This window comes from Anabas testudineus, chromosome 23, assembly GCF_900324465.2.
Source record: "Anabas testudineus chromosome 23, fAnaTes1.2, whole genome shotgun sequence".
NCBI classification, from domain to species: domain Eukaryota; kingdom Metazoa; phylum Chordata; class Actinopteri; order Anabantiformes; family Anabantidae; genus Anabas; species Anabas testudineus.
This window is the reverse complement of record NC_046631.1, coordinates 9,687,818-9,703,098: the sequence shown is the minus strand read 5'-3', so window position 1 is coordinate 9,703,098 and position 15,281 is coordinate 9,687,818. Positions and strand designations below refer to the sequence as shown.

At 39.6% G+C, this 15,281-nt stretch overlaps 1 long non-coding RNA gene across 3 annotated transcripts in view; it reads left to right on the top strand.

Annotated features, from left to right (window-relative positions):
* The first annotated feature begins 4,001 nt into the window (after positions 1–4,001).
* Positions 4,002–15,281, top strand: part of LOC113164859 — a 125,279-nt gene continuing 113,999 nt past the window's right edge. For all 3 annotated transcript variants that reach the window (XR_003299040.1, XR_003299038.1, XR_003299039.1), the window contains exons 1-2: positions 4,002–4,114; positions 4,595–4,674. This is a non-coding gene — a long non-coding RNA (uncharacterized LOC113164859). The remainder of the gene's footprint in view (positions 4,115–4,594; positions 4,675–15,281) is intronic.

The following is a 15,281-nucleotide window of genomic DNA, read 5'->3' as shown; positions in this document are numbered from 1 at the left end:
TTAGGTTTCCCCTGGAAACACGGGAGAGCCAAAAATAGAAACACATTAATTCAAACCCCAGGCTGGTGGGAGGGGGTTGGGGTAGGGGCTAGTTGGGGGCTGTTTTTGGCGACTATTTCTTTCTATCAATCCATAATCTTCTGACCCACCCCTCCTCACCTCCCCAGACAAACACGCACATACGCACACACACGCCTTTCGCTTTGGTTTCCCTTCAGTGTTCACTGAGCTCCTTTCAACACTCACACATTCCCTTTGTCATATTTTTAAACTGTGTTTATATTATAGTAAAAAATATATTTGCTTATTTTTACCTTATTGCTGGTTTAGCATCAACAGACCACACAAAAGGGTGTTTTTATGTTGTCTACCTGGTTTTTAAATGTCATTGTCCGATGCTTTTATAGCAGCATCTGACTGTATTGATCAACCTAAAGTATTCCTTCAGCCCTGAGAGAGATGTAGTATCACCGTCTATTGTTTTAGACACCACAGTTGAAACGATTTGGTGAATTCATGGTAAGATTAACCTGTTACAGAGCCCCATGGCAAAAATAAAGTGTAGTGGACCCCATTAACCCATGTTGCTCTCCCTCTTCCTGCAACGCTCCAACCTGGCCCCAAGGTTTTAGACCAAACAACTGAAATAATAAAAGACAAAGAACAGGACAAACAGGACCTCTGTGTCAGCTTATGTTGGGCTTTAGTAGATAGTACATATTTCAATCAAGTAAACACAAAGCACATCAGGTCAAACTAACGTTTATTATCCATCAAGTCCTTGTTTTGTTTGTGAGCTGTTGTGTGTAATTTGTAACTACAGCCTTTGTGATGTGTCAAATTTTATTAATGTTTTAATGTACAATGTATAGATAACTTTTTATTTCTTTTTTGACATCTATTGGAAAAACTACATGTGGATTCATTATAAACTGTGTGATCAGAAGATAGTGAGAGAGTGGCCCACCTGCCTTTCTGCCTTACACCTTGTATCTCACTTTGGATTAAAGGTTCTGCCAAATGACTAAAATGTAAATGTAAGGTTCTCCATGTGCAGCCTTATTTATTTTGGGCCCTTCTTCCTCTGTCTCCTGCCATACTCCACTCAGCCACCAGATGCCCTCAGACGTTTCCCACCGTCCCCAGTCACCTGACCTTCCCCACCCACTCACACACCTGTTCCCAGTTCCCTCATCAGTACCACATTTGAAACCTGCCTGTTCCACTTGCTTGATGCTTTGTTTCTAGAGTTCCAGCTTTTGCAACAGTTGCCTACATTTAATGTCTTGTTTGTTTTTGGATGTTGACTTCTGCCTGTGCCACCTGCTTGTAAGCCTCTGTCATTTTAATTATTAATCCTAAATCTCTGCACTTGGCTGCTGGGTCCTCCTTGCCTGTGCTCCATAACCCTGTCATGAGAATCCTCTTCATCCAGGATGGGACATGGTTAGCTAGCTCCCAAAACCCTTAAGACAGATTTGCAGTATTTTGTTTTCTTGGAATCAGAAATGTTGCATGTAGCCAACAATACAGTGGCAAGTAAATAATCATCACACCTTAGGGCAACGTAGAGTCACTTATTACAATATTAAACAATATAGGCTTCTTATTTTCCCTGGAAGATGAGTCATGGCAACTGAATTTCATTCTTACTAGGTCAAAATGTTTCACTACACAGCTACTTGTAGCTACAAGGGTGAGGACTACCAATAAGCTGTACTTGGATGAGTAGTGAAATATTTTGAACTAACAAGGAGGAAATCCAGTTCAACTTTCACATAACTTCACATGGGTGTCTGAGAATCTTTAATGACATACCTATTTTTAATTTATTTTTTATATAGAAGCTCGTGTTTAAATCACATCACAGCTCATTTTAAAAGGTATACTGTCCCCAAACTGATTAATACAATAAAGGAAACAAATTGGAGAAAGAAATAAGTATTCATGCTTCTTAATTTAAAGTATCCACACAGTTTGAGGCTGTTTTCTGTCATCTGTTTATCTCTGGTCTCTAAGAAACAGTTCAATCGTCTCCATTCATTGTTCTTTCATTCATGTAGTTCTCTTCTTAATCCATTCACATATCCAGGGCAGCCACCTTTCCAGTGACGCAGAGCCCTCCTCCCCTTTAATCGCTTTAGCTTCATCTCTCTGCTCTGATGTTGGAGATCAAGTGACGTGCGCTCACACGGAGGCACGTGCACACGCTGCGGCCTCGTGACACCCGGCCGGAGGCACGCGCACTGGCGCGTGAGTGGTGATGCTGCATCCGCGCGGTGGCCTTAAAGAAAGCAATAAAAAAAATAAATAGATAGATAGAAAGATACAGGAGAGAAAGCAAACACTGCGAGATGATGGCGAAATGCCAGATGTTGTTCAAGTGGTTTCCCTAAAAGATCAGACTAATTCTAACATGTCATCATAATTCAGCGCTTCTATCACGACCTGAGGTTCAAATCTGTCCTGCAAAGTCAGAAATGTTAAGGCTACAAAAATAAATGTTTCAGTATATTATCATCATGTCTATTGTTTGTTCTAATAATGCATTTTAAAATGTTTATTTGTTAATGTTGTTTTTCAAATATTATTTTACTTTTTAGCTGAAATGTGGTGGTTTTCTAATTTTGTCTTTATTATTCTCTTTTTTTTTTTTTGCAATTTACAGATTACCTGTTGCTTTAAGCAAGTGGATACCCTAAACCCAGAGTTTTCATTAACCTCTGCCTAAATAAATCAGGATTCTAAGATTGCTATGTGGCTTCAGTGCAGCACCTTGTTGCTTGCTCCTTGGCAAGAATTTTACACAATGACTGAACTTACTGTAGGATTTTTTCAGTCTTGCCATGTTCACATCACATTATTTTCACTGGTGTGCAAACAACACTTTAATGCTTTGGAGAGATTCTCATCAATACAGCAGACCTTCTTTTGGCTACCCTACACTTACTCCAAATGTTCTGGTGTGGCATTCAAACTCTGCAGAGCCCTCTTTTACCAAGATGGCCTCATCATCAATCATGGTCTTAACCTCACTGTGTTCCACTGAGCTGGAGCTCCCCTGACCGCATCTGCAGCACTGTAACTCTCTCCTGACTATTTGTCAAGTAGCTAACCTCGTGCCAGACTATCAGAAAGCCTCTAACGTCCTGATGCATGTCCACACTTTTATGTGGTAGCTTTCATGAATTAATGAAGACTTTGAGAAAGGAGGCGTCATTTCCGTTCATGAAATTAAAGATGATCTCCACATCACACTTAATTCAGGCTTCAGAGCTGGTCTCAGTCTAGTTTGCATTTAGATCTGTTTTCTTCAGCAAGAAATTAACAGCTGTTATACTGTAGGGGGATTTTTGCTGGTGGGGTTAGGGTCCATTTGTCCTCTTAGAGACGTGTCATACATGTCTCCATCAAGAGAGACATTTTGTCTAAGGATATATAATTTAGTGTTCTGATGATGCTGGTGGAGGGTGCTGTGTAACATATATAATTTGCTTATATATCATTCCATATATTTTCTGTATTAGTAGACTATGTCTGTCTAAATTCGTTGTGGCTGGAAGGTCTAAGGTTAAATATTAAAGTGTGTTTACTTCCAGAATAAGCAACAATAACTTAAAGTGTGCAAGTGGTCTTGTGTCTGTATCAGGTGCTCTTTGTGACAATGTAAAAGTGCTATTATTAGAAGAATGGATATCTAAAATTAATTTCTGAATATTTCTTCCAAGTGTTTCAAAGAAAATGGCTGCACAGCAACAACAGAAGGCTCATTTATTATTTTAACATTGCATGCTACTGATGTACACCATTTATTCATTATACACCACGGTCCAAATGTACAAAATATAAAAAAATAAATACAATTTAAAACACAAAATGATCTTAATGTCTTTGGTTGATTGTTTATGAATGATGTGTTGCGGTGTATCTGTAATGAAGCAGGTTCCTGGTCCTCTGTCCTCTGTCTATGTCTGAATGACTAGAAACTGAACCAGGGGCGAGTTTCTGCTATTTGGGTGAAATGACCCTTTAGGTCAATGTTTGTGGAGGCCGAGTTCAACTATTGAGAAACATTGGAACAAACAAACAAACATTACGAGTGAAGCAAACGACGGTACGTATAATAAAGACTTTGTAAACATTAGAATAAGATAGGATAAACAGTCCAAAGCCACTAGATCTCATTGTAATTAAAGTAAGTTTAGCTTTAGCAGCTGTAGCTTAATGTTACGTTGTGTAAACAAGCTATTGAGCTAAAAGCGTTGCTGTTTAATACACCACCTTCCACTGTGCTTACTTTAATCGATGTTATTATCTCACTACAGCTACAACATCATATAAAGCCACTCAAAACACAACAAAACAAGCTAACTGTTAGTTAGCTTTCAGCTAACTGCTAGCTAGCTTAGCTCCTGTACCGTTAAAGGACACCGGTGGAGTTGATTTTACCTTGTTGTGAATAACAGTAAGCTTCTACGTTTCCTGTACAAGGCTAATAAACTGTCACAATTTAGCACCGCAAGACCAACGTATATATTGCTTAACTTCAATGGCACCGTTTTATTTGGGTATTCATTTTATTTGTTTGTTTTAGGAGGTGGCATTATCCACCATGAGCCACTGGAGTCTGCAAACCTTTAATGGACCTGGATCGCCCTGATGTGGACACTTCAGGTGAGCACATGATGGAAATATTATTAAATTTTGTTGTTAAAGTGGCAGCAGTGCAGAGAATCAGTCAGGACCGGTTATTCCAGTCATAACATGCTGACACAACATTCAATTCATCTGTGGTTTTCCATGTTGTGGTGGACCCGGATGAGCATGGGCACAGTTTTATGCAGAACAGGTGTCAGTAAATAAAGTGCAGTGCATCACTGTGTGCTGCTCATGCAGTTATGTAGCTGCAGATTGATCAGCTTTTGTTTGTGCTTTGACCATTGGAAAGTAATGGGTGTTGCTTTAGTTGTGAGTTTCGGGCTGAAGTTTGTGATGTTGTTAATTTACAGTATGAATTGACTGTATTTTATTTGTGCATGCTGATGTGACTTGGTTAATCAGTGATGTTGTCATGCTTGATGTGCTGATGTTTCTGCAAACAGTGTATGGCAACATCCAAGAGCGCGTCCATCCGTTTTGACTGTTAGTGCATTTATTATAATAGGAAAAAGATCATGTAAGCATCTTGTGAGTTGGCTCATATGATCTCTTTTTAATAAGTACTGGCGAATATCATGCATACTTCATCAAGTAAATCCTCTTGCATTAAGAAGTGAAGTTTATGATAATGATGACAGCTGTCAACAAGATGGCTAGATGACTTTCTAGACCGTCAATGCGTGACATCCCTTTATTTTAGAGTCACTGGGGTCAGGAAGGCCTTAAAGCAGAGAAGCTAATGAAAAATGACAGCATGTTGTTTTTGGTATTTTTTATCAGCACTTTTCTGACTGGAAAGTGAGATCTCACTGTTTTGATGTAGCGTTCTATTAGTTCTAGGCCAGCAGGTAATCATTATTGTTCGACGTAGCCTAGAGAAGAGGCATTATCATGTTGGTCTTGATGAAAAGAGGGCGTATAGAGCAGTAAAAACAATTCATGCCATCAGTTTCATAAGTGGACATTTATTCATGCATGAAATTGTTCAAGGCATAAACTTAATGAATCACAAGAATTACAAGAGAATTAAATCTCTGAATTTCTAAACATAAAAACAAAACATTATTGAACTATATTCACTGTAAAATAATATCTATTCACAAATGCAGTCTTCAGTGTGGTGTAGACAGCATAAAGTACTTAAACTGTGATGAATACAATTGAGTTTGTGGTCCAGCTAAGTTGGTGAACTGTGCCTCCTGAAAGACTACATTTTATTAATGGTAGCAATACGTTTCAAATAAAATACAGAACTTTGACAAATCAATCAAAGAAAAAATACACTTTCTATCTTTTATGAAAGTTATTATGCAGGGACAATATTTGTTACCCTTTTATTTCTAATGATGATGCTGTCTGTACATTTTACACTTAACAGCATAAGTGCTCACTCTTCTTTATCTATTTAGACTAGTCATATTAGTACTGCTAGATGAAAACAGCAGTTAGCTAAATGCAATTCATTCTCACCTCACCCCATTACCTCAGTCAATATCTAATCTTCCTCTTCCTCCTTCTGATGTTTCTATTGATTCCCAGGACAAGTTGTACCATGCTCCTTAGCATGTGTATTAATGATCTCTCACTTTCTCTCTCTGTCTTTCACACACACATACACAAGCAACTGGTGCTGCTAGGTCAGAGACACTTTGACAGAGATGCATGTGTGTGGGGTTAAGAGCGTTGGAGGGTTAGCAGTTAAGGGGATTGAAATATCAAGCAGACACTTAAGGATACTGAGAAAAATTAATCCTATAGTGCTAAAGTGCATGGAGTTTTTATGTTTCCCCTGAAATGTGGAACCTAGGTTGTTTAGACAAAATGATTAAATGCAGATTGCTAAAATGTAGTTGCCTCACTGTAAAAAATGACCTAGGGGACAGGCAGTAAGGGGTAGTTGCTCTGCACCATAGCACAGGCTGCACTAACTGCTGATGCCATCTGCTGGCTAAATATGTAAACTGCAGACACAGCGTGCATTCGAACCACTAGATAAAGTACATTTACGTCGAGTTTTCAAGCATCTCTAAATCTGTGATAATCCCTTTTCTGTCTTCTCTATTTCATTTTAGTTTTCAAGAATCATCAACTTTCTTGCACCAAATTTATATAATTAAAATCCATAGAATGCTGTGGTTTGGGAAATAAGAAAGAAATAGACTAGTCTAACTGCACATAGGGCTAGTGTATCTACAGGGTTCAAATTTGTACTACATTATCGCTGCTAGTGGTAAATGAATTGTCATTTCGAAGGCAGTAGCCAAAATCTGACATCAGGCATTTGAAATGTGAAAGCAAGTGAAACATAATTTGCTCGAAGAATATTGTGAAATGATGTCTTCTCTTTCTGTAATTCAACATCAAAATCCCAGTTGCTGCATTTATGAATGAATGAGCTTTACTACCCCTTGGTATTTTCTGGCCTCTTTGGAATTTAAATGTATGCAATGATCAAAGCTGCGCTTCAGGAAGCAGAGGTGGTGCAATACGAAGAAACCCCCAGACTATTCACTCAGGCGACCCACTTCTACCCAGTCACAGCCTACATCGCAGAGTCAGAGGTGCTACTGCGAACTGCCACCAGGGGGCAGGAGTGCTCAGGAGTGTTTTTTTTCTCCATCTCTCCCTCCCTCATGACTTTCTTTTTAACTGCCTGCTCAGTGTAAATGTAGATATGCACATGCATGCTGATGCACAAATGCACACGTCCATGCAGTTGTGCATAGTTTAAAATTCCTGCAGTGACATAACACTTGCTCCCAACCCTGCAATGACTTTGCAGGTTCCCGATGATCAGAAGACCACATTGTGTTTGTATGGGGCCCTGAAGTGACTTCACAAGGTCACAACCTCCCCATGCCTTCACAGCTCAGAGCTCCATTGCTTCACTGCATGATCAAGATATAACTGCATCACACGTCCATTCACAGCTTCACATCTACCAACTTCCTATTTATACCAGGTTGTTAATGGCTGCTCTTATTAATTTCGCAGGGAGGCAATCAAACAAAGCATTACTCCGGGGGTGCAGCAGATGTCTGCTGTAACCTTTGAAATATTTTCAAATGGACCCTTTGCAGGCAGGCCATGACCTTCATGTTAGTAGGGTGAAATCAAAGAGAAAGTGGGAGCAAGCAAGTAAGTAAGTTGTATGCAAAGACAATTAGGAAAATAAGAAAACAAAGTGTGTGTGTAAGTTGTAGCAAGAGAGTAAAATTGAGTGAGGGAGGGTGGGCTGATATCAAAGGGGCCTTTGTTCAAGCCTTCCCCAATAGCTGTATGAGGATCAGAGCCAAGGAGCAGTGGACCTTGAGGACCTTGAGAGGGGGAATTGAGTGCTTACGGTGCAGAACTCTATCTTCAAGGCTTTCTGCCCTTAACTTTTTCATTTTTTATCATTAATTATTTCTCACTAATTGCCAGGATTAGGAAAAGAGGGAGAGAGAAAGGGCACGTTGGGTCTCTGGAGTCTTAGACCAGTGTGTGTGCGTATGCACTATGCCTACATATACACTTCTTCTCAATATATAAAGAAAAGAACAAGGGGAAGGAGCACAAATTGAACATTCTTGGTCAGCAAGGTTGTTAGCACGCTGCAGTTGATTGTGCTTGTTGAACCATGGAACTATTTCCATTAAATTAAGAAGATGGTTATAGCCCAGCAATGTCCTTGTGCAATGGTTAACACTGGAGGTGATTTTAGTTTGATTTTCTTCGAGGCCTGTTCTGTTAAACTGTTCTAATTTCTTTTTCTTGATAGCCAAAGAGTTAAAAATCTTCAGTTCAAGCTTTGATACGCAGGTTTGTTTACTTGAAATTATTGTTGTTTATAAAATAATTAATATAATTAATGATTAAATGATTATTGATACATATACGTTCCCCTATAAATAGTTAAACATGTACTCTTCTTCATATGGATATTACAAAATTGTAACAGCCAAATTATTCTTTTCCTTTAATATTCTTGGACAAGCAGGACTTATTTTAGTGGATTGTGATGGACATGTGTCTGAAATGGAACATAGATCGTGTACTCTTTGCCCAGATCAAAGCCAGGAAACAACTCTTCCTAACCCCTAATAAAATGACATGACAGAACCTCTGTTTAAACACCCCTTGATAAGAGGAGATTGCTGACGCATATCTTGATGCTCTGTAACAGATTATTAATACTCTGATTGAACATGACAGTAGTCGGCATCTCCTTTCCCAAACCATTTATTGAAACCCATTACACATCATTCTGTCCTTCTGCCCTGGGAGGCTGGGACAGACTGGGCATTGTGCCCATAGGGCCAATAATGAGAAGGTTCCTGAGCTATGCTGCTATTCCACTATGTCTCCATATCTCAGTGTTGTACGTCACATGTCCGTCTTGCTGAAAGTTTACATCATGGCCACATTTGTGCCACACATGCTTTGTCTCCAAACAGCTTGCCTTTTTAATGTTGAGATCAGATGGCTTGTTCTGGCGGTATCCCCATCTAACATATTTGAGATCAAATCATGCTGCTTATTATCCTCCTTCTGATGAGCTAGGCTTTATATCTCATCAGTTGATAATGAAGCTCTTGTTGACAGCAAAACATATCCATCTGGCTCCAAACCAGGCCTGTGGCTTGGGTTATTCACCTTGTTGTGACAGATGAACCTCCCTTGTTGTCTCTTGTCATGTTTTACAGTTCACCTGATGCCTTCCTTGGACGTTCAAGTTCATTGTGGTCGTTAAAAGTGCAGCCTGAGCTGCAGAATTTCTAATGCGCTTTGACTGACACCCACTGACTGACACTAATGCCACGGTTTCCAATATTAATGTCACCGTAGCTAATTGGTTAGATTAGCTGTGGACACTGACTTACAGTAGTTTATTACTGTTCATGAAGACTGAGGTGAGTCTGATAAATATTATATACCCCTGTTGGTTTGTGTAGCAAAATACTCCACCTAGCAGTCACTGTAAATATGTTTCTCTCTGACATTTTTAGCTCAGAATCTATGTGTGCAGTTTGTTTACTACTACTGTTGGCAGGGCATTGAAGTGTAGTTTTAACATTAACCCCAACCTCTGCTTAGAGGGGTTACGACTTTTGGCTTGTATGGTAACCCCCCATCACTTTCCCTTTGTCCCTCTCTCTCCAGCTTCCTTTTGTGCTCTTCCCCCAACAGCGTGCTGACATTTTAGCAATAGTGGTTCTGTCAGAGTGTGAAAGAATCAACCCGTGCTGTCCCCGCTTAGTGCCCCAGGATAGCAGGCTATCTGAGTGGTATTTGTGTTTTGTGTATTCTCTGCACCAAATGATGTTGTTTTTCAGTCAATACTACAGCGTGGTGTGTATCGTTGAAATTGAAAGCACCTCACAGCCTTTCAGCCTTTCTAAATCCACCCAAGATGATTCTATAGCAGCATGTCAAAGTTCAAAACTTGCAATATTCTCACTCAATTTCTCCATAAAACCCTCATTCCGTTCAATCACATCACTTTGCCAGCCATTCATACTCTGTCACCCAGTCTCTTCTCCTAAATTCATGTGCCAGACTGTGGACCAAGACCTTGCTGGGCAAATTCAGAACACAGAGAGGTTGTTATATGATGAAACCTTCATTACATGGTGTCTGTATGGAACAAGCTGAGTTACAATTCAGTACCCAGATAGACAGGGGATAAAGGGACATTTGTGTAATCTTACCATGCAGCAGATGAAGATGATGTGTGTGTGTGTATGTTATCAAAGGTTATTGTTTTAATGTCAGGTATGAAACGAGTGTGTTTTTTTTTTTTTTGCTTGAGAGTTAGATAAGGGAGAGCGTAATGTGCTTGGGCGCATGGCCGGGACTGCCTGTTGTGCTTAGTGTCACGGTACAGTGTGACTTTGTAGAGTAGGCTGGCATGGCTGGGCATGCCCTCTTGCACTCCCACAGGGCTTTTGAAAAGTGCACATCTCACCAAAATGTCACTTTAACTACAGTACGCCACCCCAAAACACAACCAAGTGCTCCTTCTTTTTCTCACTCTCCTCCCCCTCTTGTCCTCGTTTTCTCGTTCTCTCTTAATCATTAACATGCACACACCCAAACCAGCCTCTTGAGAAAAAGAGGCAAATGTAAATGCCAAGCAAATTCTCATGTAATGTAATTAACTGCTTGCTGTATAGTACATCAAGGCTATGTGTGTCTGTATGTGTTGGGACACTGTAGGACTACATGCATGCAGATCTATTAGTTAGAACTGTTACAGAAAAAAAAAAAGTCCACTCAAGAGGCTGATTTTTGTGCATGAGTGGAGTTCAGTAATCTTCTTGTATGTTAATGATGAGAAGAGGCATATATTGCCCCAATTCAACATCAGAAATGCTATATGCGTAGTTATGCAATTATGATAATAAGCATTTTGCAAGCTGCAAAAGAGGCGCCAGGGGCCAAATGGGGAGATGAGGGAAAAGTTACTTAGTCCCTGAAAATAATTTGACGGTAGTTATTACAGGCTTATTGCTGTGGATGACATCTATTTCTCTGGTTCCTGACAGCACATCATCCTGACTTTCCTATAATAGCTTTGGTTGGCAGATCAGGAGTGGTGAGAATAAATTAGAAATGATTCCTAGAGCGCAGTATTAGGAGCTTTTTTTAAATAGTGGCACTTTTATGAAAAAAAGGGCCATGTAATCACTCAGGCTAGACTTTGATTAAGCGGTAAAGTGAGCTGTTGAAAGTGTGGATTTCATGGTGACTGAGCTTATGTGGGTTTGACAGTTCATCTCCCATGTCTTTCCCTAATACCAACTTTTGCTCATCCTTCCTGTTACACCAGACCCTTTTCATGTTTGTTCCATTCTTCATCTCTGTGCTTGTGTAATTTCTTCCTGTCCTCATGCTGGTACTGCATGTATTGGTTTGTACTATCCTTTCTGCTGTCTTTTTTACTTTAACATCACTTACAGAAGGTACTTGTGTGTTCCTGATGCCTTCATTCCTTTGCAGAGTAGTAGTTGTCATTGCCTCTGTCATTATAGATTTGCTGCTGTACTTGTGTACGTCATTGCACCATGGCAGTGGCATTCAGGAACATAGAGTGCTTTCTGTGTTCAGTACAATGTACCATAAGACATAGCTACAGCTCTCCTGAGTCTTGCTTTATGACTTCAGCTTAGAGTATAGTTTAATGCATTCTTACAGGTGAAGGTAGTTCATTGTAATTGTTTTAATTTGTTTTAAAATTTTGGTAAAGGCCTGGCTGTAAAGATAGATAATTTGTTTATCACATGTTATTAACAACATGTAGTAAGTGTAAAGTCATAAACAATATTTATTTAAATATTTATTCAGGGTCACACAGGATGAGAGGTTTTTGAGGTATTTGAGGTTCAGCAGATATTGACAGTGATAAAGTCCATGGCTTTATTGAAGAGCTACAGAGAGGTGATGAGTTAGTGTAGTTGCAGGTGGCTATTACTTTTCCCAGTAGACTTAGTGAACTGAGGCATGGTGTGAAGTGTGTTCAAGGGCATATTGGCTGTGTTTAACATTTTCTAACAGCCTAGTTTCAAAGCGCGTGTGTGAAATGATAATATTTGCTTGAAGCGATTGATCTCTTGTTTTTAAACTGAAATTTGCCCCAGAGCCTTGCCTTTAAGTGTTGCTATGTCCTCTGTCCATGGGTGTGTGTGTATGTCTGTGTACAATAGAAGTAGCAAATGCTTTGCCAAGTTTGTACGGCTTGTTCCTGTGTTTGTGTTTGTATGTGTCAGTAAAGCCATTAATCTATGGGTGTGCTTGACTATTGTGACGAGTGTACACATGTGCATGCTCATCTTGATTGGATAGCTGTGCGTGTGCGTGTGTATGTGACCTCCAAGTGTAAATCCCTGTACTTGACTGCATTTGATCTTTTATCTCCGAAACACAAAGATTGAAGAGTACTGTACGTGTGGACTGTGAAGAGATTAACAGAGTCCAGCACATATTGATCAAGATTATATTTGGAGTGCAGGCCTGTGAGAACTGACAAAGTACATTCATCAGTTAAAGAGGAGCCATTTACATTGTAATTACTCAACAATGCTAACTCCTATTCCACCACTCAACTGTCGACTATCCTCTCTACACCTGCTTTTACACCCTTATACATATTTATGAGTAAAGTTGCACTCACATTAATTTGCCTACAATCTACTTTGTAGATTTAAAAAACAAAACAAAAATGTCACAGTTGTTTCGGGGTGACAAAACAGGCAAGCATACACAATTAAATACATTTATGAACCCACTGGTAGGCCTGTGAGCACACGGCGCACATATTATTTTTGTGCATTACCATTTCAAACTGCAGCATGCAGCCTTAATGGCTCATACATAATATGGGACATGCATCTAAACACTCTTGCAATTACTGCCACTGTGGCTTCACGCATTTGCCGCCCCATGGATTAAATCCCATTAATGCATATTTAACTGCTGTAGGATTAAAATTATCGCTCTTGTCCAATTACTCTAGTCCCAGTTTCATTTGCATTGTTGCTCTCTCCCCCTCTCTCTCCCCTCACTTTATATTTTCTATATTTCTCTTTTCTTCTAGTTCCCCCTTTCCTTCTCCTCCTCATTTGCAAGGTTATAGAGTGGTAATTAAAAGAATTGAAGGATAGAGGGTAATGACATCTTCCCACCCCACAGCCAAAATCAAAGTAAAAATTTCAGCTACTTCTCGTTCCCCTTCACTAATGATCAATATGCCAAAATGTTTCAGACTTGAGTCTCTCTTATCTCTTTTCTATTAATATGCAAACAAAATTACACACAGAAGAAGGGCCATAGTAAGAGAGGAGACTGTTCATTTTCCTCTAGCTGCAGGCAAGCATCTGGAAACAGCGTAGAGGAACATGTTGCGAAAAAAGGATAAAAGACACAGAGAGAACGAGCGGAAGTTCGAAGGGGTAGAGATGGTGAGAGAAAACAGCTGGTGAGGTCTAGCATTGCTGTGTTTGCAGAAAACGTAGGCAGCTGGTGACCCAGAAACATCCCCTCCTCTTCCAAACACTCAAGCATTGCTGCAGTCACTGCAGTGAGAGGAGGGAGAGAGTCACCACGCACTCATCCTGAGCTCATAAGACAGTGGTTAATTAACATAATGAAACACAGATAACAAACAGAAAAAGCTGCCAAAGAATAGAGAATTAGACTTACACTGTGCTTATGCAACTTTTTGCCCCTGTTCCAGCTTCCACAATATAACACACCATGTGGTAAGGAGGAACAAAGAAACAAAAAAATAGTTCCCTGTGCAGTTTAGGCATGTGTGGAGTGTAGCCCCTTGAGTCGTTAATCAGTTGTAGTACTTTATGTGTGCTTTTATTAAAAAAAGATGCATGTTTTTTCTTTTTAATATCCTGCTTAATTGCAAAATTAGAAGTAAACACAGGGATAAATTGTACGTCTGAGCCTGTGAGGGATTTACATTGTAGAATCTCAGCGTTTTGAAGATTACACGCCAGGATTGTTTACTTTGCTACTTCTGTGTTATCTCATTTAAACACAACCTAAGGTAAATGTAGCATGATTGCAAGTCACACTTTTAACTCTGCATTGTGCAGGTGTTTAAAATGTCTTGGCTTCACTTCACTTTTTAGTCTGTGTTTGCAGTAATTGTGCATTAGTGTGTGTTGATTTTTATTGGCCAGTGTATGAACAATTACTTGCCTGATTGCCTGGCCCAAAGATGCTTCAGCTGAAGTTTCTGATTTCCTGAATAATCAACACAAATGTAGAGGCTAAGTGGTTCATTTGAAGCTTTATTGCATGATTTAATAAGGGTTTCTTAAATCCCCTATGGATTTGTCTACAGCTCTGCTCTATAATGAATAATGTTTTGCAGTCTTTCCCTATTTAGTTCACACTTACAGTGCTGTTCGAGAATTAAGTCAAGAGTGGTTTTCCATTTTTTATTAATGAATCCTAGATACAGTTATGCTTTATGAGTCTTAAGAGAAATGTTGACTTGATTCATTTTGTATGAAAGCACACATTCCATTTAGCAATTCTATTACCTTGATAAAACGCTGGCTGGAATGCCAGCACACATAATAAGCTTGATGAATGTGGTTAAAAGGTGGAGATCATGATGACAGTCCCTGACATTGAAAGCTTAGATACAATAAGTGAGAAAATTCAGCACAGATATTTATTTATAATAAGCTGCAGGAATTCACATTCACATTAATTTATATGCACACAGTCGCACTTAGCCACTAGTGTATCTATTACCATGGCAACACCCTGTTTCTCTCTGCACTCTCCCAGAGCGATTTGCAAATGTCCTCTCTCTTTTGCCCTCCCGTCTTTTCTTCTCTTCATCTATTTCTTCCGCTGACACTGTTATTCTTTCGCATTTCTTCCCTCAGTCTCTCAGACCTCTTCCATAGCCAGCGGTGCAGCTGTAGTTCAGGAGCGAGACATACTGTGATACGCTGGTTAATAATAAAAGGGCTTATAGCTGGGATTAAATTATTATTCCTATAGAAGAAGAATGTGCATATACTTTATATACCTGCCTGTGCCTTCAGCTGCACTACTGGCTCTTTTCTGCACCTTCTCTGCCTAATTTCCCCACCCCTTTGTGCCCTTTTCTC